This window comes from Gobio gobio (genome assembly GCF_949357685.1).
Source record: "Gobio gobio genome assembly, contig: scaffold_131, whole genome shotgun sequence".
NCBI lineage: Eukaryota > Metazoa > Chordata > Actinopteri > Cypriniformes > Gobionidae > Gobio > Gobio gobio.
In genome coordinates this window covers 64738-87659 of record NW_027645693.1, presented here as the reverse complement: position 1 = coordinate 87659, position 22922 = coordinate 64738, and the positions used below count along the sequence as shown (strand labels likewise).

At 38.4% G+C, this 22922-nt stretch overlaps 1 long non-coding RNA gene across 1 annotated transcript; it reads right to left on the bottom strand.

The window, feature by feature from the left end:
* Positions 1 to 6416: 6416 nt before the first annotated feature.
* Positions 6417 to 13087, bottom strand: LOC307122415. Its single transcript, XR_013816041.1, has 7 exons — positions 11852 to 13087; positions 11192 to 11265; positions 8249 to 8296; positions 8082 to 8165; positions 7726 to 7931; positions 7398 to 7557; positions 6417 to 7301 (listed from the first exon to the last, which is right to left on the bottom strand). It is a non-coding gene; the product is annotated as an uncharacterized lncRNA (long non-coding RNA).
* Positions 13088 to 22922: the final 9835 nt, after the last annotated feature.

Below are 22922 nucleotides of genomic sequence, written 5' to 3'. Positions count from 1 at the left end.
ATTCTGATAGCTTGTAATGTCAGTCAGTGAGATCTTTATAATAGTCTTAAAATGCATATACATATCTGTTGTCACTCTATATTCCCCAATAATGTCTTAGTAAGATTATATTGAAATGCTTTCACAATCTATGCTCTTTAGTTTTTGATGACTGAGAGATGAACAAATAAACTCAAAAGCCTGATGGATCATATTTGATACTCACATTTTAACATGGGTTTCCTAAAACATTATGTATGGATAATCAAACTATTAATCAGACAACAGTAGATTGTGTGCAGATGTTTTTTCAGCAAAGTTTTAATTATGTTTATCATGATCAAAGAGGCCTTAGAAATGTACATATCAAATATTATACAATAGGCTTTATAGGGTTAATAATATTAATATCTCTCACTCAGGGCTGCCAAACCCCTGCTCTTATCGATACAATTAAACTCGCTTTCTGTCGTTTATCAGTTGATGCTCAGGGTCTGGGGGAGTAAGGAGGAAGCATCCCAACTGGAGAAGTGCGAGGCGGCTGCTCTCATTGTGGAGGGAACAGCTCATCAGCTAATGTCGTCGGATGGAGAAGTTGATTGATCCATACCTAGGAAACTTCAGTGAGGTCTTGTGTTAGCAGATTGTTTGCCAAGAATATAAGCTACCGTGCATTGGGGTGTTTTCTGCCATTTCAGGTTGAGTTTATTGAGATCCATGCCCTCCAGTCAGACCAGGAGGAGATAGACAGCCGGTTGTGCTCCGCCTGCATCATGCCGTCAAGCTGGGATTCAAGTCGGCAGTAGTGAGGACCCTGGACACCGACATCTTCTTCATCCTTCATCCTGCATCACGCTGACACCATCAGCCTCGTCATCTACCTCGACACTGGCATGGGCCGCCACCGTCAGCTGGTCAATGTCCCAGAGCTGGCCACTCCTCTTGGGCAGCCGTACTGCAGCAGCTGCTCGGCTACTGTGTGTTTAGTGGTGAGGACTGTACCAGCACCTTCAAAGGCAAGGGCAAGGTGACACCGCTCAAAAAGCTCCAGAAGAACCCCAAATTTCAAAAGGCTTTCAGGTTGGTGGATGAATTTTAGACAGTTGAATTTGAATGTATTGAATATAATATTTGGAGAGAGCAAACTTAGCAATTATCCCATCAATCTTCCTCCAGTCAGCTGTGCGATGAGTGGAAGGTGAAGTTGGAAGTGCAGGAGCAGCTGGAGGTTTTCACGTGTGTGATGTACAGTCAAGCATGTGAGAAATCAGTCAAGCCGGTCAGGAGCAAGATGCTCAAGAAGATTGTGGGAGAAGACGAGACCCTCAGCATTAAGTCGAGAGTCGATTTTGCTCGCCTGCCCCACTGCCAAGACTCACTCATCCCTCACATCCAGCGGGCAAGCGGGCAGCTGAGCCGATCTTCCGGAGGCCTAAACCCTATGACGAGGGTCAGGGGTGGGAGAAGACGGACGGAGGGATTTTGGAGCCTGTCTGGTCTTGTGGACCAATTCTGGCCCCATCTCTCATCGACCGGTTTGCTGATGATGATGGAGAGGGGGAAGAGGATGAGGTGGAGATTGATAATAAACAACCATGATGATCATTGATCCATTTAATAGTGATCAATTTAATAACCTTGCAATTGTTATAACAGAATAAATTAGATTTATACGGCTAAATTTTCAACACAAATAGCAAAAGTTACATCATAATGAGCCTAAATGTGTTATTTGCCTGTTTTTCACCAATAGAGTGGTTGTACCATGTCAATGACCTTTCCATTTGATTCCTGGTGTCCGAATTATATTAGCAAGTGGGTTCATTTGTCTCTGTATGTTGTGTGGTTTAGGAGTTAAGATGGCCGCCAAACGAACCCCATGGGACATTAGTTGACCTCGGCAACGGCAAAAATTCTTAACAAGAAACCATTAGGGTCTCAAAAAAACAGGTTACAAAAAACTGCCTAGCGGATACACGGGAACCCATTTCTCCTGCTAGACTACTTGATTATCAAAGTTTAACAAAGTGAAACATTTTACTCGAAATCACACGTTTTATGTGTAATTTGACATGTAACGTTACCAAAAATGTCAGATTTAATCTAATTCTTTATGATTTCAGTTAATACAGGTGGAGCTGGCAAAGGTGGAGGGTTTCTAAAATCGCGCTGCAACTACAGCAAATGCTAACAAAGCATTTGAAGGTTGAGCATGACAGCTCATTGGCTACTGATACAGCAGGAACCAATCAGATGTGCTCTAAAGAGAATGATGTGATTGCAAGCAGATTGAGTTAAAGGTGCAGTAAGCGATTTTTGAGAAACACTGTTGATATTTGAAATCACCAAAACAAACACGCCCCTACCCAAAAGGATCACACCCCAATCTTGATAGCGCCACCCCCAACTTCACAAACACGCTATGGCGCACAAGCACCTCCCCCCTCATGAGTGGACACGCCGATTGGCTACAGGTGTGTTTTAGTGCTCGGTCCGATCCACTTTCAACAGCGTTTCTCAGAAAATACGCTTACTGCACCTTTAAGGAGCTATCAGCCTGCGCCATCTAGAGTTTCAGGACAGAACTTTTTATTCGTTTTTGGGAAACTATTCCTATGAGCTTCAAGATTGACCTAAATCATTCTCAAGGCCAAAGTATGCAGGATTTACATGTTTACAGTCTGGTACAAATTGTGGTTTTGGTCTATACGGCTAATTTTGCCGTTCATGACAACTGTGAGGGGGGTGAATTTTTTTATAACTCATTCATTTACATTATATAAAGCATTAAAGTTCTGCATAATTAAGGGCGTGGCCACTTCGAGTGACAGGTGGATTGCCCCTGCTGTTTGTCTGCTGTCCGTTAGCTCCACCCACTCCACCTGTTAGCTCATCTTTAGCCCCTTTTCAGTTATCCGGGAGTGACATGCTGTCAAGATGGCAGCGGCCGCACTTTAGGCTTCAGAAACCTATGGGTGATGTCACGGACACTACGTTCATATTTATTTACAGTCTATGTGTGGCAACCGTGCCCTGGGTGCGTCGATTCACTAGGCAGTCGAAGAAAAACACATTGCCCTGGCTAAATGAAGAGTGTAGGATACTTATGAAGGAAAGAGATCAATTATTGAAACAATCTTTAAAATCAGGTCTTTCAACAGACCGACAAAAATGTACCTCATTAAGTAATAAAGTAAAAAAAGATAAACTAAAGCCAACTTCTTCATCAATACTATTGAAGAGGCAAGAGGAAATGGGAGGAAGATATGGCAAACCATCAACAAGCTGATTGGCAGAAAAAGTTGAAAATTAACACTGAATTAGTTACAGATCCAACCATCATATCTACAGAACTCTTTCTTTCTAGACTCTGTTTATGAAACAACTCAACTTTTTAATTCACCTAGCTATTCTATTTGCTCCATTAATTATGCACAGCCGATTTCTATTTACAACAAATAACTGAAACAGAAGTAGCATCAGTGGCTTAAAAAATTCTAAGGCCATGGATATCTATGGCCTTGATACTAATTTTCTAAAAAGGCACAAAGAGACCCATTCATACAGCCCATGACATATTTCATTAATCAGTCCTTAAAGGGGTGTTGAACTGAGAAATCAACTTTCCCTTAAGCTTTTGATATATAAAAGGTCATGGTAATATAAGAATAACCTGTAAGTTTCAGAGCTGAAAACTTCCAGTGTGTGTGTGTCCGTGTCCGCGAGAGTGTGTGTGATTTAATCATTGTGTTTGTTTGATATTTTGCGAGTCCTCATTTCCCCAGAAGATACCCATATGGACTGACTGAAGCTCATTAAATATGCAAATCTTATCCAATCCTAGCCGTGGGCGTTTACTTCCAAGTGTTCAGTGCGGCACGCCCATCAAATCCGAGTGTTTTTCAGAGAGCCTCAAAACCAAGGCAGAAAATAGCCTATTACTTATTCATTATGATGTTTTTGAATGTAAAAACCACACAAACGTCATAAGTTGACCTCAGATAACAGTATAAAAAAAATAAAAAAGCCAGTTCATGACCCCTTTAAGACAATCCATTGTGCCATCAGCTTGAAAGATGGCCCTGGTATAGTCGAAAAATGGGTGGCTAAACTGATTCAACATCTCAATACAAGCAATAATTTATTCCACCCTATGGGATTTGGGTTCAGGGTTCAACTGTGTGTTTCTGGGAAAGGTTAAAGGCTATCTAGATAAGAGTTCTTATGTTGGTGCTGTCTTTATAGATCTAAATCGAGCTTTCGATACTGTTAATTACAAAGTTCTTTTATCTAAATTAACATATTTCAATTTCTCTGAACAAGCTCTTAACTGGATAAAATCATTAGCCTGGCGTGGCCATACTCAATTCTAGTCAGAATATGAGTCTGGTACCGCTCCATTGAGCTTTGATTATGGGGCGTGTTTCAACCGAGCCAGGAAAGACCTCAATTGGATAGACCCACAACCAATCAGAGCAACGGAGCGACGCGTAACGTTAGTTGTCAAATGTCAACAGAACTCAACTGCACTGTGTTGCCAAGTCCGTGTTTTTCTCCATGTCCGCGGGTTGAAGCGACCCCAATTATGTGATTATATAAACCCAGGAATGCGAATTTTAGCAGGCAACCTTGCCAAAATAACATATTTTGCCAACCAAACGCCATTTTTTTCCGGAGAACACCCCGGAAAGTTATTGTTTTGGGCTATAGTTTTGAGTAGCAATTGTGCGCGACATTGCAAAAACACTTGGAAACCCTGTCTGCACGCACGCTGGATTAAGTAACGTTACAAGAAAAATATGAGTGTAAAAAATAATAAAATAATTTAAGGATACACAGAGTACTTACCAACACGATCATCGTTTCTGAGAGAAATAGTGAAGGTGAATGCATATACGAACAAGTTCTCCGTTTAGGATAAGAGCAAATTCAACCCAAGAGCCTTCGATGATGTGGATGATTACGTTACTGTTGATCATCTGTCCATCATCGTCTCAAGCCCGCCCTGACAATTTCATTGGTCCAAACTGTTTCTGTTCGGGCATAATTACTCCTCTATGGAGCGAGTCCAGACCGAATTGCCCGAGCAAAAAAAATTGTGGGCGGGGCTAAATTCGGCTGGCATCCAGGCTATAAAATCATACCTATCCAGTAGAAAGCAACGTGTTTGTGTTAATGATTCAAAGTCCCCATTCTGTGAATGTCCAGTAGGGGTCCCCCAAGGCTCCACACTTGGTCCAATCGTGTTTACACTGTATATAAATGATCTGCCAGAGGCATGTCAAAATCTTGATGTTCAGATGTATGCAGATATGCTGTAATCTTTACACATGCTAAAAACTACCAAGAGATAGCATCCACACTTACATCTGCAATGGCTCACTAAGTCATGTCTCTAGTACCTAAACATAAACAAATGTTCTGTATGGCGTTTACTAAACAAAATATGAAGGTATCACATTCTAATGCCCCTCCGCTTCATGGCTTCTTCCAAAGCGGTGGTAGTACACGCAGGGGTGGAAAAGGGGTTTCGAGGGAGGACGGAGTTCCAGCTAAAAAAAAAAAAAAAAAGGTTAAATTTTATTTTATTTTTCATTAAAAGGATTTGTATATTTTAGCAACTCAATATTCTACAATATAATAGCCACATATACACGTAATGTAATGAATAATAATAAAGAAGTAGCAGAATATTTTGTGATAAAGGCTGCACAATGTCAACTTTTCTGATTGGCCAATACCGGCAGACTGCAGCCAATGGAAATGCTTCTCCATTGTTACGTGCTTGAGGTAAATTATCTGGAATGATGAACTGTGATTTTTGACCCAAAACCCGTTACTTTAACTGTTCTAAATTAGGATATATCTGGATCAATGTGCACTGACCGCCACAGTGTTCTTGTCAGAGAACTCAGAGTCATGGATAGATGATAGCCTTTTAATGATTGCTTTGTATCAACACAGATGGACATGTGGAAGGTTGATCTAGAACAGTTAAAGAGAAATAATAATTAACATATAAATCACTTAAGTGATATAAATAAACTCAACATAAAGTGTCTTCATCCTCATTCAAGTGATAGCGATCGCTATATTAAACTTCAAAGGATTGACGTCAATGATTCAGCGCCCCAGATAGCAATGAGTCGGCGGACCACCGGCGGTGATCCGGCGGCTGTAGAAGCGTCAGAATTGCGTAATCGCAAACACGTTTGACGGCAAGCGGCAGCCGGCTTCCTACCGCCTTCGTACCGCCGCCGGCCCGCAGGCAAACCGCCGTTCCGCCGCCTTTATACCAAAAGGCGGCCCGTCGGAGGCAAACGCTATTTTCGAGCGATCTGCCTCCGCTTATTGTGTAATAAATAATATATATTTATTTATTATTCATATATTTGTAACATGCAGTTTATGATGGATAATAATTGAACAAACCAGATAAATTCCCATTTGGCATTTTTATTCCACATTTCAAAGTACATTAACTGTCAATGATACAAGATAATATAAATGAAATATAACAGACAATAAATAAGCTTAAATAGGCCTATAAATAACAAAAAACATTTTTACTAAAGAACCTGCATGTTTCCAATTAAATTTTGGTTTAAAAAAAAAAAAAACAGCCTTACAAGCAAATTATAACACTTACAATATTTGTTAATAACAAATAGGTCAGCTCTGGGATGAAAAGAATTACCATTAAATATTATATCAAATAATGAGGATATTTGGTACCAAAGAATGTGCAGGATACCAAATAAATCGAGGTATAACATCACATTTAACAAGCCATTTCTAACAATAGGATAAATGGTAATAATTTAGAGTAAAGCTCTGGAGAAGAATAGAACAGTAGTAGAACAGAACATTATAACAAGCCTGACTATGGGTTCTCCGGTTTTCCCCGACCTCCAGAATGAGGCAGCGCAAATTGGCTTATCTTCAGTGATTTCTTGTGCGCCTATATAAAGGACAAACAACCTCGCCATCCCATATCTATCCAAGGAGCTGCCTTCAAGGCAGGGTCACAGGGAATAAAAATTTCCACAGTAATTTCCACAGTGAACAGTGTGGATTGGGTGAGTGTAGCCTGAAACTTCTGGCTTCTTTAGGGGTCTTGATGTTACTGACTGCAGGATAAAGAAAGGGTTCCAGGTGTCAGTAGTCAGCCTAGGTGTAAGAGGTCGGCTGTGGGTCCCTCTCAGCTGTGCGGCGTCTTTTTCCGCCTTCACGATCAGATGCTCCTTTCAGGTAACGCATAACGTTAACCTGGACCGCCTCATCAGTGGCATCCTGGGTTGCCGGGTTCTTCCGGATGGCTCCTGTAGAAAATACAGATCTGTCATTCCATGTGAATGTCATAAGGCCACACACATCTACTTAAATATATAACAAATTTATATATTTATATATATTACTTTGAACAATGGTCTTCAGGAACATGTCTCTAAAACATGCTTTATCCCCTACACCCGTCCAGGTTGTATTAATGGAAAGGTGATTAGAGAAGATACTCTGAAGTATTCGCCACACGGTTGTTTTTAGGTCCCTCCCACATTTGATTGCCAAAAACCGAAGCTGAAAATACAAAAAAGTGTTACAAATTACATATCTCTGAAGCTTCTCATACATAAATATAAAAATGTGACAGGCTGTGGATTCAGACTGTAGAATATGCAGTGTACAATCTTAAATTTTACTTTTTAGATTACCCTACAGCATTATAAACAAAATCAGCACACTTACTGGAGCTCTTTATCCTGCCTCAAACTGTTGTCAAGCAACGCCAAATGGGTTGTCTAGGGGGAGTAACAGACCCCCTGGCAGGGATAACTCTCCAAAAGACACATTGGCACTGAAATGTTGCAGCATAGTGTCCATTTTGTTGTCCATGCTACGCACAACATCGCCAAACTCTCCAAGACGTCGCAGCATTAGGGTCTGATCTGCACCTACAGGGGTTCACAGAATAAAAGAATAAAGCAGTCAGTCCTGGTCCCTCAACTACTAAACTATGACATTTACAACTAGGTCTACTACATGTACAGGTGGCCCCAGTGGGAATTAAACCAACAACCACAGGTGTTGTTTGCAAGTTGTACCTGATTGCCCAGTACGAGCAAACGTCGTCAACATTGTCCCAACTTGCTTCACCTGCTCATGAAGTGAGCCGCTGTCATCCGAAGCTACAAAATGAAAGGCATTTGGTAATTTTGGACCTACATCACAGTCAAAAAAGTAAAATTTAAGAAAGAGTGCATGTTCTCACCTGCTTGTGCATTGCTTTCCCTCAGGGCTTGGTTCTCATTCTGGAAATCTACATAAAAAATATTTTAATTATATATACAGGGCTCCAGAGTGCGACTAAATGGTCGCATTTTGCGACTAAAATTTTAGAGTGTGCGACTGAATTTTACATCCAGTCGCACATGTGCGACCAGTAAATTTGCCTACTGTCGGTACTGGAGAAATTAAGAAAATACACTTACTAATTATAATTGATAGACGTTATGTCTGGCAAATTCTATCTTTGCCAGCCGTTTCTATATGAGAGAATATTAAACCATTTGTCCGTGATGCATTTTTGCTATTCGCAATCCAGAAGAGAGAGAAAGCGAGCGCGCTCTCTCACGTGAGGCTACAGCGAACACAACACCACAGTCAGCTTAATGAGGGACGATGGCCAAGAACTAAACAAAAGTTTAGTCTGCTTAAACTTTAGGGATGTGCTGTGATATTAATCTAATTTTATTTTCGATTTTGGCTTCCAAGAATTATAAAAAGATGGAATGAGGTAAAACTATTCCTATAGCCGTGTTCCGTCGAGCTCATCCTTCCCTTCACAGCTGCGCTGTCATTTCTCCTTAAACCTAAACTAAACGTCAGATTCAGTGATTGTTGTAAACTGCAGTCTCTACAGTTGCTAAACTGCGGGATGTGTTTGATAATAAAGAGCTATTAAATGCACAATAATCCGCGCAAGAGACGCTGTTTCCAACTTCAAGGCGGCTTATGTGTGTGTGCTGCGAAATGGACCGACTTGCACTTAATATATTAGGCTTCGTGTGCGCCTCTAAACCATCAAATAAACAACAAATAGCCTGTGTCAAAATGACCGGATTGGAGAGTAGTTATTTTAACAGTTTATATCTTAAATGGGCGTAAATAGTTTGGAGAAATAGGAGAATATGATATTATTAATTCTACATTGATCGGTCTTAAAGGGGCATCGTCTAATAAACCTGCTGACGACTGAGCCATTAATACGAATCGAACAAAAGGCAAATAGAAAATATTCACATCTCTTGAATTAATAACTTTAGCTTTTATAAGCATTAATCCAGGGGTTTTCAAACTTTTTGTGTGTGTGGACCACTATTTGTAATCGAAAAATTTTGCGGACCACCTCATAACACACATAATAAAATATGTCTACACAGTCCTACCTGAATTAATCCGCACCTCTAAATAGGCTTACTAGCACTAAAACTATAACTAATCATCACATCAGTACAACAGGCTTGTTAAAAGAAAGTTTACTGCACACAACGGCTGCCACATATTTAATGTATTTATTTACTCAAGCGCCCGAGGGCATAATCAGGTTAATTTGAACAACAGGCTTATTTCCATAGCAATGGAAAAGAACTTGGATAGTCAACATTTCAAAACCTTTGGCATTTCTGAAAAAAAACCTTTCAGAAACACGAGATCAAGAAACTAAATGGAAATTAAAATAACAGGTCTTCTTCATTCCATTTATAAATATTTTGTTTCATAAAACTGCCTATAAAGGCTATGCGTGTGATGTGACTGTACGAGACTTCTACTGCTTTAGCAGTAGAGCCACCTGCAGATGTCGATTCTATTACTTTTTTGCTTGTGCGTATTCTTGGAGCTTACTTTTGAAAAACTCGACTGGCTTGGACATAAATTCCCTAAGCCTGGTTTCCAAATGCCGGCGAAGATTTGATGGTTTCATGCTCTCGTTAGCCAGTGCCTCGTAGCAACAAATGCAAACGAGCAACGGCTCGTCTTCGGGGCCGGTGTAGCTGAAACCTAATGCTAAATAGCTTTCGCTGTATTTTCTCTTCACCCTCCTTTTCTTTGTTTTTTTATGATGAATCTGGCTCATAGATGCATCCGACTCACTGTCAATCTCTTCATTTTTTTGTAACTCCTGCCTCTGTCTCTTTTCTCTTCAAAGAACCTGTTGCTATCCACCGATCCATAACGGCACTGAACTTGAACGTCACGGCCGAGCGCCACTAGCCTATTTTAGTAATCGCACAATAACTTGACAATTTAATACAAATGTTATATCTATATAGGCCTACATATTCTGTTTACTTTAAAAAAAAAATTATGGGAATTTCCTGGTAAAATGAAGGTTAAAAAATATTATTTTATTTTATTTTGCCTTTCCACGGACCACCTGCAGTACCCTCACGGACCACTAGTGGTCCGCGGACCACAGTTTGGGAATGACTGCATTAATCTATCAATTTATACAGTGAAAACTATGCAGTGTTATTTTACATTTCATTACTTTATTAGATTTCTTTGTAGGTTTGATCTTTACTGTAATATTAATGTTAGCAGACCTTCCGAATGCCTGCACACTGGTCCATTTACAAATAGATGTTTTATATTTTTGTTCAAACTTTGCGGTTTCTTTTGTTTTAGATATTTTACTTTTCAGATTATAAAGCCATGTTAATTATGTTCTTAATTATGTTTTTTTTCTAATAAAAAAAAAAAAAGTATAATAAAAAGAACCGGTAAGAATACTGTTAAAGTACCGGATCGATAAGCAGTATCGGTAAGAGTAGTAATACCATTAAAACCTTAACGATACCGATCCCTATTAGTAATACAGTGGAAATTAGTAGATTTGGTTAGCATGTTGATTTACGGTGTGCGCCCCTAAAATTTCTGGTTGTGCCCCTAAAATTTTCAGTTGGGGGCCACTGTGCTCCTAGTGAAAAAAGTTAGTCTGGAGCCCTGATATATATATATATATATATATATATATATATATATATATATATATATATATATATATATATATAAAACAACAACTACAGGCACAATTTTCCATACTGTTAAAGTTTCCAACATCTGCAATTTCCTGTTTGTCCATCTCAACTCCTTTCAATATTCTTCTCCTTATAGCCCAGTAACTAGACATTGTGACTAACAATTTATTTACCTTGAAAGCCAAAACGATTGTCCAATAGTAGGTCACTTGGATGAAGATAACCGATTGTGCTCTGGTCAAGGTATCTGCAAGAAAATGTGAACAAAACCGCATTGTTAACGTTATATACAGAATATACAGTAGCTATGCTGTGGGGGGAAAAACTGGTCAGCCAAATGTGGAACAGTAAAATGTATTCATTCAGTGTAGTGATTCAAGTAAACTACATTGTCCTCAAACATAAAAAGTACAGCAGTTCAGAGAAATAACTCATAAATGACCTTAAATGCTAGAAGAACAGTAGCAACACAGCACATGTTAGCTAACACTTGCTAAAACTGACCTAGCAGCATGCTTGTTCGGACTAACAAAATAATTTAAATACCTATATACATCATTCTGTTTTGTTAGAAAACACCAAAAGTTAAACTTAAGTCTTTCTAGATGTAAAGCTTTGGCTAACTTACCTACAGTAGCTAGATACATTTTAACATGTAGAACATGCTTGAACTCAGTGTGTAAAAAAGGCGAAACAGCACGTGTTAGCTAACACTGTGCATTGTGCACTATATCAGCGTGCGTGTCTGAACAAACTAATTAAAACAACCAACCGGTATATACATCAAAAATGAACATAATATTGTGTGACACAAAAAGGAAACATGTACTTACTTAAACGCTCGTAGTCGAGGATATTTTCTGATCTCCTCTCTTCAAATACTAAAACCATGTGATGAGCGGCCGCTGTTGGTAAATCTGTATGTTTTACCGGTTTGTCTTCCGCCTTTTTTAGGTATACTGCCCCTCTCGGCCGGTGGAGGTACTTCTCTGTTTTTTTTTTATTTTATTTTTATTTAAATTAGTACATGTATAGACAAGTACAATACAAAAAGTACAATGAGAGAAAAATAAAAATAATAAAGCATTGTGGTACAGTTCCGAATATGTAGAACAAAGAATAACAACAAATGTAACACTGTATATAAAATAAATAATAAAAATAAGAATTCTGAGATAGAAAATACTTTATAATATTAAGGCAGTCACATGAAATTGAAAAGCTTTCAGGTTTCTGTTTTTGTAAGCTTTTTGTTTTGCGACCTCATGTTTGAGAGGGTTTCAAATATTGTAAAAATCAGCTTTATAAGAGGTAATATTAGAGGGCTTCTTTTGAGTTATTCTTGTCTTATGAATGTAGAATTTTTCCTAAATAATTAATAATATATTTTTGTTTTTCAGAAAAATATGGGTTTTGAAAACAAAGTAAAATGTCATGAAGTTAGTTCAAATTTTTTGTCATGTCTATTTTAAAGTCAGTCCAAAAAGAAATAGAAAAAAGGGCAATACAAAAATAAGTGTTATCCTAAAATGAACTTTCAAACTTTCTTAACCCTCCTATTATGCTAAAAAAAAAAAAAGTATTACATCCATTATGGGTCAAATTGACCAACACTGTTTAAACACACTCGACATGCAAATAATCAAGTGAAAATTTAAATGTAATTTCCTAAACCTAACCTTATCATGGAATCAAGAGTCAAGAATCTGTTATAAACCCTAATGGCTTTGGAGCAAAAAAAACTAATATTTGATATAATTCACATAGGCCTATAGGCTATTATGATTTTATAATCGCTTCAAATGTGAGAACTAGTTAAAATGCTGTCAGTTCCACTCTATTTCCCAACAAGCCAAACATAGCCAACGTGGCTGGTCGAATTTGAGAGTAGAAATCCTTGTATATCAAAGCGGCTTGCCGCCAGCCGGCCGCGGTCCATTAGGCGGAGGCAACCGCCAGGGAAAATGAAGCCGGCGGCCCGCCGGCTAGTCGGCCGCGGCATCTCGCAAGAAATGGGAGTGACGTATTCGGCGGCAAACGTTTCATCACCGCCAGCGGGACGCACCTATAGCCGACAGCTTAGGGCCGGCGGCAAAAAGAAGCCGTGCCGATATTTTTTGCTATCTGGGGCATAACTCACGTGAGATAAATAGATTGCATGAATATAAACGAATAAAACTTATAAACAGTATCTGCAACGAATACACTTGTAATACAACATTAATATTCAAATAACACTGTACTTACTTGTACATTACTCAAACAATGTCCTTAAAGTGCGAGCAATCCAGCGACTAGCGCTACGCATATTCTCAGTCTACTAAATGAGCGTAAGCTGCGCATGTTGCGCAATATTCTGTAACGTGCAGCGCTGATTCTGCGCGCATCTCCGGTTATTATGCTGAACATGGAGAATTCAGAACATTAACAGATGCCATAACAGAAACTTTGAAATGATAAAGCTGTGTTAACCTGCCTGAAATTATCCTGTCTATAAATATAATAATAATAATAATACATAAATGGTCATCTAAAAATGATCCGGCCGTCTTTCCCGAAAAGAGCTTGAATTTCCGTTATATCGAGTGAAATCAGATCCAGAATCGCACACTGTAATTCAGAAATGCATGCGAGATATGCACAAAACACACACAAATGGCGACCCATGCTGGTCAAAATTGGAAATGCAATGAAAACACAGGCCAAGCATGTAACGATACCTGGAAAATAAAATAAGGATTAAAAGGGATTTGAGGTAATAAAGAAAAAAAGAAGAAGAAAGAAGAAAGAAATAAGAATGGTAAAAGCAGTTCTAGTCTAATTGTAGCCTAGATGTGAGGTAATCCATTTAGGCTGAACTCTTTGCTAATAGTATTTTATTTAAAATATGCACACATTCAATATTCACTATGTCAAAAGTGCAAAACGTGTCTTATAAATTCCATTAAAAAAAAAATGAACAGTTTACATCACTGTATTATTACTGTGGGTCGTTGAATACATCTATCATAAACAGTTGTCAAATATTAAATGTTTAGCTACTTATATCTCACCACGCACCCCAAAAATGATAAGAGATGTTTCTATTGTTATAATAATGATTGTCTAAAATGTCTACACATAAAGGTAAAAATAGTATTATTTTAATTTTAAAAGTGTTTGTTTTCCAGTAGATGGCAGCAATCCTCCACTAAACCAAAGCACATGTTCACTTTATCATCATGAATGAAAATGAGAAATGTAGATATTTTTTAAAAGTGGATTTTAAAATGATGCCATTTTATATAACTGTATTAATTTGTGCACAACTTTACAGTAAAAACATTAATAAAGCTTTCTGACATTACAATGTGTGTGGTGGTGTGGTTACGGCCCTGCTTGTCTTGTGTTTTTTAGCGGGCTTTGCTAATGAGGCCAATTAGAGAGAATTATTAATATATTTTTTTTATAACAAGGGTTTATCAATGATGCGTAGGCTATATTATTGAACTAACCGAAGACAAAATGTAGAATTCAGAAAATAATGTAGAATGTTTTTTTTCCAAAAAAATATACTGTAACAAAAGCCTTGTTTGTGTAACCTTTTCCCACACAAGTTTGAAATGTTCCAAATGACCCCCAGACATTTTTTATAATAGGTTTGTGTGAATATTGTTTTAAGTTCACTTGGAATTGATATAGCTTTTATTTATACAATAATGTTGAATGTCTATCATTAATGTTTTAAAAGAAGAAAAAAAAATTCAGAGACATCGGTAGCAGTTTTCATAAAAATGTGTCATTACAACAAATATTTCAAATATACTGTCTTTAAGTTGTTTCTACATAAATTTGGAGAGTAACTGTGGAATTATTACAATGAAAAAATATTAAAAACGCAGATGTTGAATGTGCGATTAATTAGTTACTTTTTTTAATTGATATATATATATATATATATATATATATATATATATATATATATATATATATATATATATATATATATATATATATATATATATATATATATATATATATATATATATGTATATATATAACTGCCTTATAACTAGATTCACCTTTACATGTTTAATTGTTCATTTTCAAAGCACTAAACTGAGATGTACAGTAACCATCCAAAACATTCAACAGATTTATTTAACCTGGGGACAATTTATTTAGAAGGTTTTTGTGACCTCTTGAACTGCAACTAAAAAACAACAACAACAACTTTCGGCCATTTCCACCACTGAGTACACAGGCCTCTGTGAAAGGGGACAGTGTGATACCATTTAGGCGCACCACTTTTGGACAAAACGTATTGTCAGTAATAGGCAGAAAACTCTGGAATAGTTTGCCCCTTCCAATAAGAGAATGTCCTACATTGAAAACCTTTAAAACTCACTTAAAACAGTTGCTTCTAGAAAACCAGACATGTACTCACACATTTATCACCCATACATTTTCACTGTTTATTGAATGCAGTATAGAGGTGGATGAACAATGTCTTTGCCATTATGTGTCTTTTTGTTTTATCAATGTACATGTCATTATTATGTGTATATTTTACTCTATAGTGAATGAATGCTGTTTGATTGTGGGCTGTCTTCTTGTTAGTCTTATGTTACCTGCCTAGGGACTGCAGATGAAAAGTAGTTATTTTGACTAATTCTGGCATATTTACATGATGTATTTTTATACAACAATGTTCATTTATATGCATAATCCCTATCAATTAAATCAATAAAATAAAAATAAATAAAAGAAGTGTACTTTGCAAGGCTGTGCGTTCAACAAACAAATGATACTTTTATTCAAAGGGGTCATCAGGTCACATATAAGACACTATTGTCAGGATGTACCAGCGGACAGAGATGTAAAATAAGTGACAGGGACAAAAATGCACAGTCCAGAGTTGTTTTAACTCCCAAAGTGGAAAAATATAAATACATACAGTGGCAATAGTGAAGACAGAAAAATAATCCAAATATAATACAGAGGAAAATACATTTGCAATACACGAATGTAAGTTGGCTATGCCGATGTACAGGACCAAAAAACACAAACGAGATTGAATCTCTCCACACTCCCTCCCCTGCCCCTAAAATGGCTGCCTCTTTTATAGGCTTTGGCTCCTCCTATTTTTGGAACATATCATTTTAGGGGAAAACCTATAAGTTACAAACAGGTGACAAGACATAAACAAACAAACCTTCATGACATTTCAACTCTACATCATATATTATTTACATCTATTAACATGTACAGAGCTCAAAACAATAAAGACAAAACATACATCCCAGGCTCTCTCCCTCCCCTACGAGGTCAGAACCCGATGGAGTAATCTTTGATGAGCAAATGCTAGTTTAAATATGGCTACTTTCCATGTGTACTGGTGTGGCATGTGAGAGGTGTGATGGAAATATTTTATATAATGGCCTCAGAAATGGTCAAAGGGTTATTTAGCATGACATTACAGAAAAACGCAGACTAAGGATGTTCAGGTCAAAGACCATGTAGACTTAGCCAAAAAGGTGCAGTCATATGTGTGCTCATGTGTGTTTGAGTAAACGCTAGCGATAGTAGCTTCTCGACGGGACGCCGTCACCTTACTTCGGGAGGGGAATTACCTCAAAGTATTGAAATTGTGTTCGATGTATTCGAGAAGGGAATTACCTCGAGATACTGTAGTTTTATATTAACAACTGGGAGTTGTTTTGAATTGTCCGTGGTGAAGTCAGATAAACGGATTGAGAATTTCCGCGACAGAGGTGAACCAGAAGGGATGTTTAGCTGTTTGAAAAGCGTTGAAGTTAAACTGATAACTGAATGAAATGAAATAAACTCTTATGGTGTAAAGTATTTTTGGTGTTCCTCTCTGTGTAATGATATTAGAACCGCATGCGTCACTGAACATTAAACATTTAAACAAATTCCAGCATTAAACAAACAAAACAATGAAACTAACAACTTGGGACGATGAACGGGATGTTACAACACCGACATCGGGGCTACAAACACACGACTACATCAGGATGGTACATTTTGCCGGCATTTATGCTGCGTTCCAGGCAAAGTCACGCCGAACTCATTTACAAACATTTCTATCACCAAAGGTGCTCACTCCTTGCTTATTTGAGGGAAACGGAGGAGAAAAACGGCCCATAAGGCAAGAGAAGCTGTTGTACCTTTTATTTTACGTTATTTGTATATTTGGAAATGTATTAGGTATTATTTTATTCTTGCACTCAATGGCCTGAAAACGAGCTAACGCTAGAAAAGCTGCTGATAATGCATAACATTTGCAGATAAATAACGTTAGGACAATACCTTATTTTAAAAAAGCGATTTGGGTTTTAATGTACGACTTTCATAAACACCGCATCCGTAGGGGCTGCCATTGTTGCTTCGCGGGCTATGTGACGCCAGAGCTCGTAACTGGGAGTACATCGATCTACTACGAGTTCACGGGTGGGAAGTCACGGGTTTGACTGCCGTTCCGGTGCACTTTCACGGGTAGAAGGTTGGAAAAACACGGGTCACAGGTCGCCTGGAACGCGGCATTAGTTTGTGTGTATGTGTAATGGTGGAAACAGTTTGTTGTGTGCACATGCCCGTGTTCAGTCCCTTCAAAATAAAAGTCAGAGGTCACAGTCAGTCTGTGACAACTATATAAATAAAGATGAGTTGTCTTGACTAAACAAAGCAAATGTGGCCGTGATGACTTGATGACTTCTTTCCAGTCTTCGGTCTCTCGTGTTCTTGCTCAGACGTGGGCCGGCTCTGATCTCTGGTGCGGCGGCTTGGGTTCCTGTCAGCAGGTCGGGGTTGAACTTCAGGCTTCGGCTCAAGCCCTCCACCAAGTGTTATATCCTATCCAATACAAAGATTATATGAACATGTGAACTCATGAATGTTTTTTTAGAGCTGATTTACAACAGAACTGAATTGTTGCAATCGCATCACTGATTGTGTTATTTTCCTGTTTATTACTGTGAAGCCGCTCTGAAACAATCTGTATTGTATAAAGCGCTGTATAAATGAAGCTGACTTGACTATAACAATGAACACAAATTTGAAAACCTCACTACCAATAATCCAGAACTGAAGATAAATGATAATAATCCTACTCTGTCTGTTACACTTCCTCACACCTGAAATCACTGATCGAGTGAATCTCCTGAACTTCTCCTGAGCTAATCCATTCATGATGTAACATCTGCTCTAACGTCGGCCGTTTCGTTGGATCCCGGGCTAGGCACTGGCTAATCAGATCTCTGCATTCTGTACACATTTTTATTAAGGAGAGGCTGGTTAGTCATGACCATGTGACACGAATGTTGAAAACATTGAAAAATCTTAAATACTTCACCTTTACCTGTTTCTAAACAGAGCCTTTGCTTTATTTGTGTGTTTATCAATGTTATCAATATTTTTCGCTCACCTTCGGATAAGTTGGGGTTCTGAAATGTAACTTTGGCTTGTGTGATTTCCGTTCTATTGCCAAAGGGAGAGCATGCGTTCATCATCTCGTAGAACAGCACTCCTAGAGCCCAGACATTTGTTGGGACGGCGTGGAATCGAGATTCTGTGAAGACTTCAGGCGGCCAGTAATCCCGTAATCCTGTAAGCAAGACATTTGCACATTGTTGAGCAATCTTTTCAAAGCATCAAATAATCAAAAAGTCACTACATCCAGGTTTCCACACTCCAAAAATACTCACCACGGTATACGTTCCTCTCGTAGCCATCAGCACTAAGTAGCTGACCGCAGCCGAAGTCGATCAGTTTGAGCTCTAGCGTGTTTGCCTTCACCAGGAAATTCTGTGCATGAACATCATTATGAAAAACGCCATGCTCGATGCAGTTTTCCACCGCCAGCACAGCCTGTATCATGATGACCCGAGCTGTGGTTTCATCCAGTGGAGGATCACGAAGGATGAAGTCCAGCAAGTTCTCGCAGGGGTCAGGGAACTCCATAATGAGACTGAATCTCCGAGGATGCTCAAACCAGTCGTACATTTGTATGACGAAGGGGCTTATGGGTTCTTGCCTCATCATGAGCAGCAGCGCCACTTCCGTAACCAGAGGTGTGGGATGCCCAGGCTAGAGAAAAGTAGTAGACAGAAGGTTAGCTGGGTCAAAATCTGAAGAAAACGTCTCATTTTTAAATGTACTTTTCTTTGATCTTTATAGATACGATCATCAGAGCCTTTCCAGGTTTATTGAGCTATTACATTTACACCTAATGTTTCCTCCAGGTGTATTGACTACAGTAATCAGCACTTAAACAACAAATACACATTCAACTTTTGACCAACTTACAATAACAAGATAACGATCATTGTTAATCTTGTGCATCTGCTTGATGGCAACCTGCAAAAAAAAACTATGTTCAATAACAGTTCAACAACAGTAACAGTGTTCAAGCCGCTGACTTTGCACATAACATTTATGATTTGAGCATCTAAGTATTGACCCATCTGTATTAAATATGTTTTAATGCATGCAAGAGCAAAAATGTTTGTACAATTCAGCAAGATTGCTTTACCGTTTTGCCATCACATTTCCGTGTTCCCTTGAACACTCTTCCGAATCCTCCGGATCCAATCATCTCTCCCACGTTATAGAGAGTCTCAAAGGAGTCTGAAAAATAAAATATGAGAAATATATGAGCTTGCTAGATCCTTTGTTTTATATTTAAAATATCAGTGCAAACAAGAAAATAATAATACTGTTTAAAACAATGTTGGAGGAATAATGTCTGCGGATTGACCGTTATTTGGCTGGACGCCGGAGGGATCTGGATCAGGTGATGATGGACCAGGATCGGGCTCTGGCTCCAGATCCGCTGGAGGAACAAACGGCTCCACAACATCCTCAGCACCGAGACAACAGCAGAGGAGCGAGCGCCTCATAGCCTGACACACGTTCCTGAAGAAAGAACGATCTCCTTTCCTCTTCTTACAATCGGCAGGTTTTTCTGAAATGAAGAAAACAAAACTGAATTATTAGAAACATCTCTGACGCCAAATTAGGCTGTGATATAATGACATAACTTACATTTTACTGTTAAAGGGGTGGTCGCATGCGATTTCACTTTTTTAACTTTAGTTAGTGTGTAATGTTGCTGCTTGAGCATAAACAGTATCTGCAAAGTTACAGCGCTGAAAGTTAGATATTGTCTTTTAAAGTTATGGCAGTTTATTGCCTACAAAAACGGCCGGTTTGGACTACAACAAGCTTCTTCCCGGTTTGTTGATATCATAAACCCTTGCTATTAACATAAACACTGCCCCCGTGAACACGCAACAAAGTGGGCGAGGCCACGTCGCAGTCATTACGAAAGAGAGAGAGAGCTGTTGCAGAACTACAAACTACATTTGGCCATCTAACCAATCTAAGACCATTGCGTTTTTCAGAGGGATGGGCTTCATAGAAGCAGGAAGCAAATGAGCCGCTCAAAGGACAGTGGAGACAGCGGTGTGGAATAAAGGTAAAATATAAGAATAAAAATACGGCGTTTAAAAAAAAAAGAAGTATTAAGACATGTTATACTGCGCCCCATAAACACAACCAAGCCTAGAAAAAAACCACGGAACCACCCCTTTGATTCCAGAAAGAAAATTTCAGCAAAAGGAAATTAAATGTGACTGTACTGTGACTGTCAGAATGAAATATGAAATAGCAAAAATCTCCATCTGTACACTTTACACTGCCCAGCTTTATTTCAGTCTCACCTGTTGAGCTCCTGTTCACTGGTGAAGCCTCCATAAGGCCATTTGAAGTCTCCGTTGGCTCGACGGGAACTTGACCTGGCAGCGGAGGGCACATCCACTCTTCGAGGCTGTCGGACCTGGACAAACAACAGTCGCTGGAACTGCCCTGTTCGCTTAGGCTATCCGACCGATCGCCACTCCACCTCCATTCGACGATGTACGTGCCTCGGCTGCTGAGGCTCAACGACTCTCTAGAGAACCGCCTCACTATATTGACAGAGAGGGACAAAGATGATATGGACATGATGCTTGGTGAAGATATTTCTTATCATATTAATAATCAATGTCAGTGGTCACATCAAATTGTTACTGTATTTATTTATTTTTCAACTTTCTATTTTCAATGACACATTATTTGATAACTGAGCAATAACTTCTTCAATAAAAGCCTATTCTGACCTCTGCGAAAGAGTTTAGATGGAGTGGATGGACGTCCATCGTCCTGGCTCTCCCGGCTGCCGCTCTGCCACTCCCTCTTCCTGTCCGTCTGACCTGTGGACACAGAAACACAAAACTCAGAAGACAGAAGTGCTAAATGTGTAGGAAGCTCCTGGATCTGTGTCTGGGTCGGTCATCAGAACAGAACAGGGTCTCCAAACCTCCTGACCAGCCGTCTGAGAGAAAGTGGCTCTCCTGGATTTGGAGCGGCCTGAGGCTGGAATATTTCAGTAACATAACATCCCATAAACAAATGAAACACCTAAAGCACTCACCTCCTGTTTCACCCATCATATTCGCCATCGACATCCTCCTCCAATCTGGAATAAAAACAATACAAAACACAAAACACAACACACAACACAACACAATAGTACAATACAATAAACTCTCCTCAAAAATACTCCTCCCAGAAAAATAAAAAATAAAAAGAAATAAAATTTGAAACTCCTAAAATAAGAAAAGAACAATAAGATAGCACAATAGAAATAATAAGAACTAAAACTCAAAAATATAACTGTGTAAAGGATATCTCCTGCGTTGTTCTTCCAGAATAAAACTCTTGTCTCAGGAATCGTCCGAACAGCTTCAAAATCTCAGTCAGCACAGAAAATATTCTGCAAATGTTTTTGAATTCGCCTCGTCTCTCTCAACAACAGATCGCGATCAGTGCGCCTGCATATGAGTCAGAATCAATTCATAACAATGTTCATAACATGCATCGCCATAGCAACTCAAATTCAAATCATTCATATGAGCAGAGCACGTGACCGCGCATCGATCTGAACACATTTATTGAATAGTTATGAACTTAATTTGGACGTTTTCTAATTCTTGAATGAATCAGCCGGTTCACTGAATCGACTCAATGACTCACTCATTAAGACGGTCACCTGCTGCCACCTACTGGTGGTTTAGTCTCATCTTTCCAACATTTCTTATTTGTATCTTAAAAAATATTTAAAATAATCTAATAACATTATTTAATGCAGTTGTAATTTTTCAGTGTAAATTGTTTAATTTGATTGGTAACAGCCTATAGTGTATTATTCTAATTTAATTTATAGATTAAATTTAAGAATATAAAAGGAAAACTGAAGCATAGCCTATATTTAATAAGATTATCGAAAAATTATAAAAAGGTAAACATATCACAAATATACATATTTAAATATGTCAAAGCTGATTGAACACTGGTGAGAATATTGCTTCAGAGGTCCCCGTTTTACAGCTCGTTCAAAACAACATATACATAACAACAACGCATTTACATTGCAAAAAAGTGTTGTGATTCTTTCACCAGCAGATGGCGCTGTGAGCTGCGCTGACTCTACTTGGTCGCGCGCACGCAGCTTCATGATGAACGTCACCGAGAGCAGAGCGCCATTATCGTCAAATATCAAAAGAAACATCGTTATCACTTTCAAGGTAGTAACATACTAACTATTCATGTTAAATTAAAGTAATACTGTTTGCATGTGCTCTATAACAGATCCTCAACGGGGTGCGGGATTGTTTTGTCCCCAAAAGTTCCAGTCACAAAGCAGTGATTACCACACATCTTAACTAGCCTATATATATGTGTGTGTGTGTGTGTGTGTGTGTGTGTGTGTATATATATATATATATATATATATATATATATATATATATATATATATATATATATATATATATATATATATATATATATATATATATATAT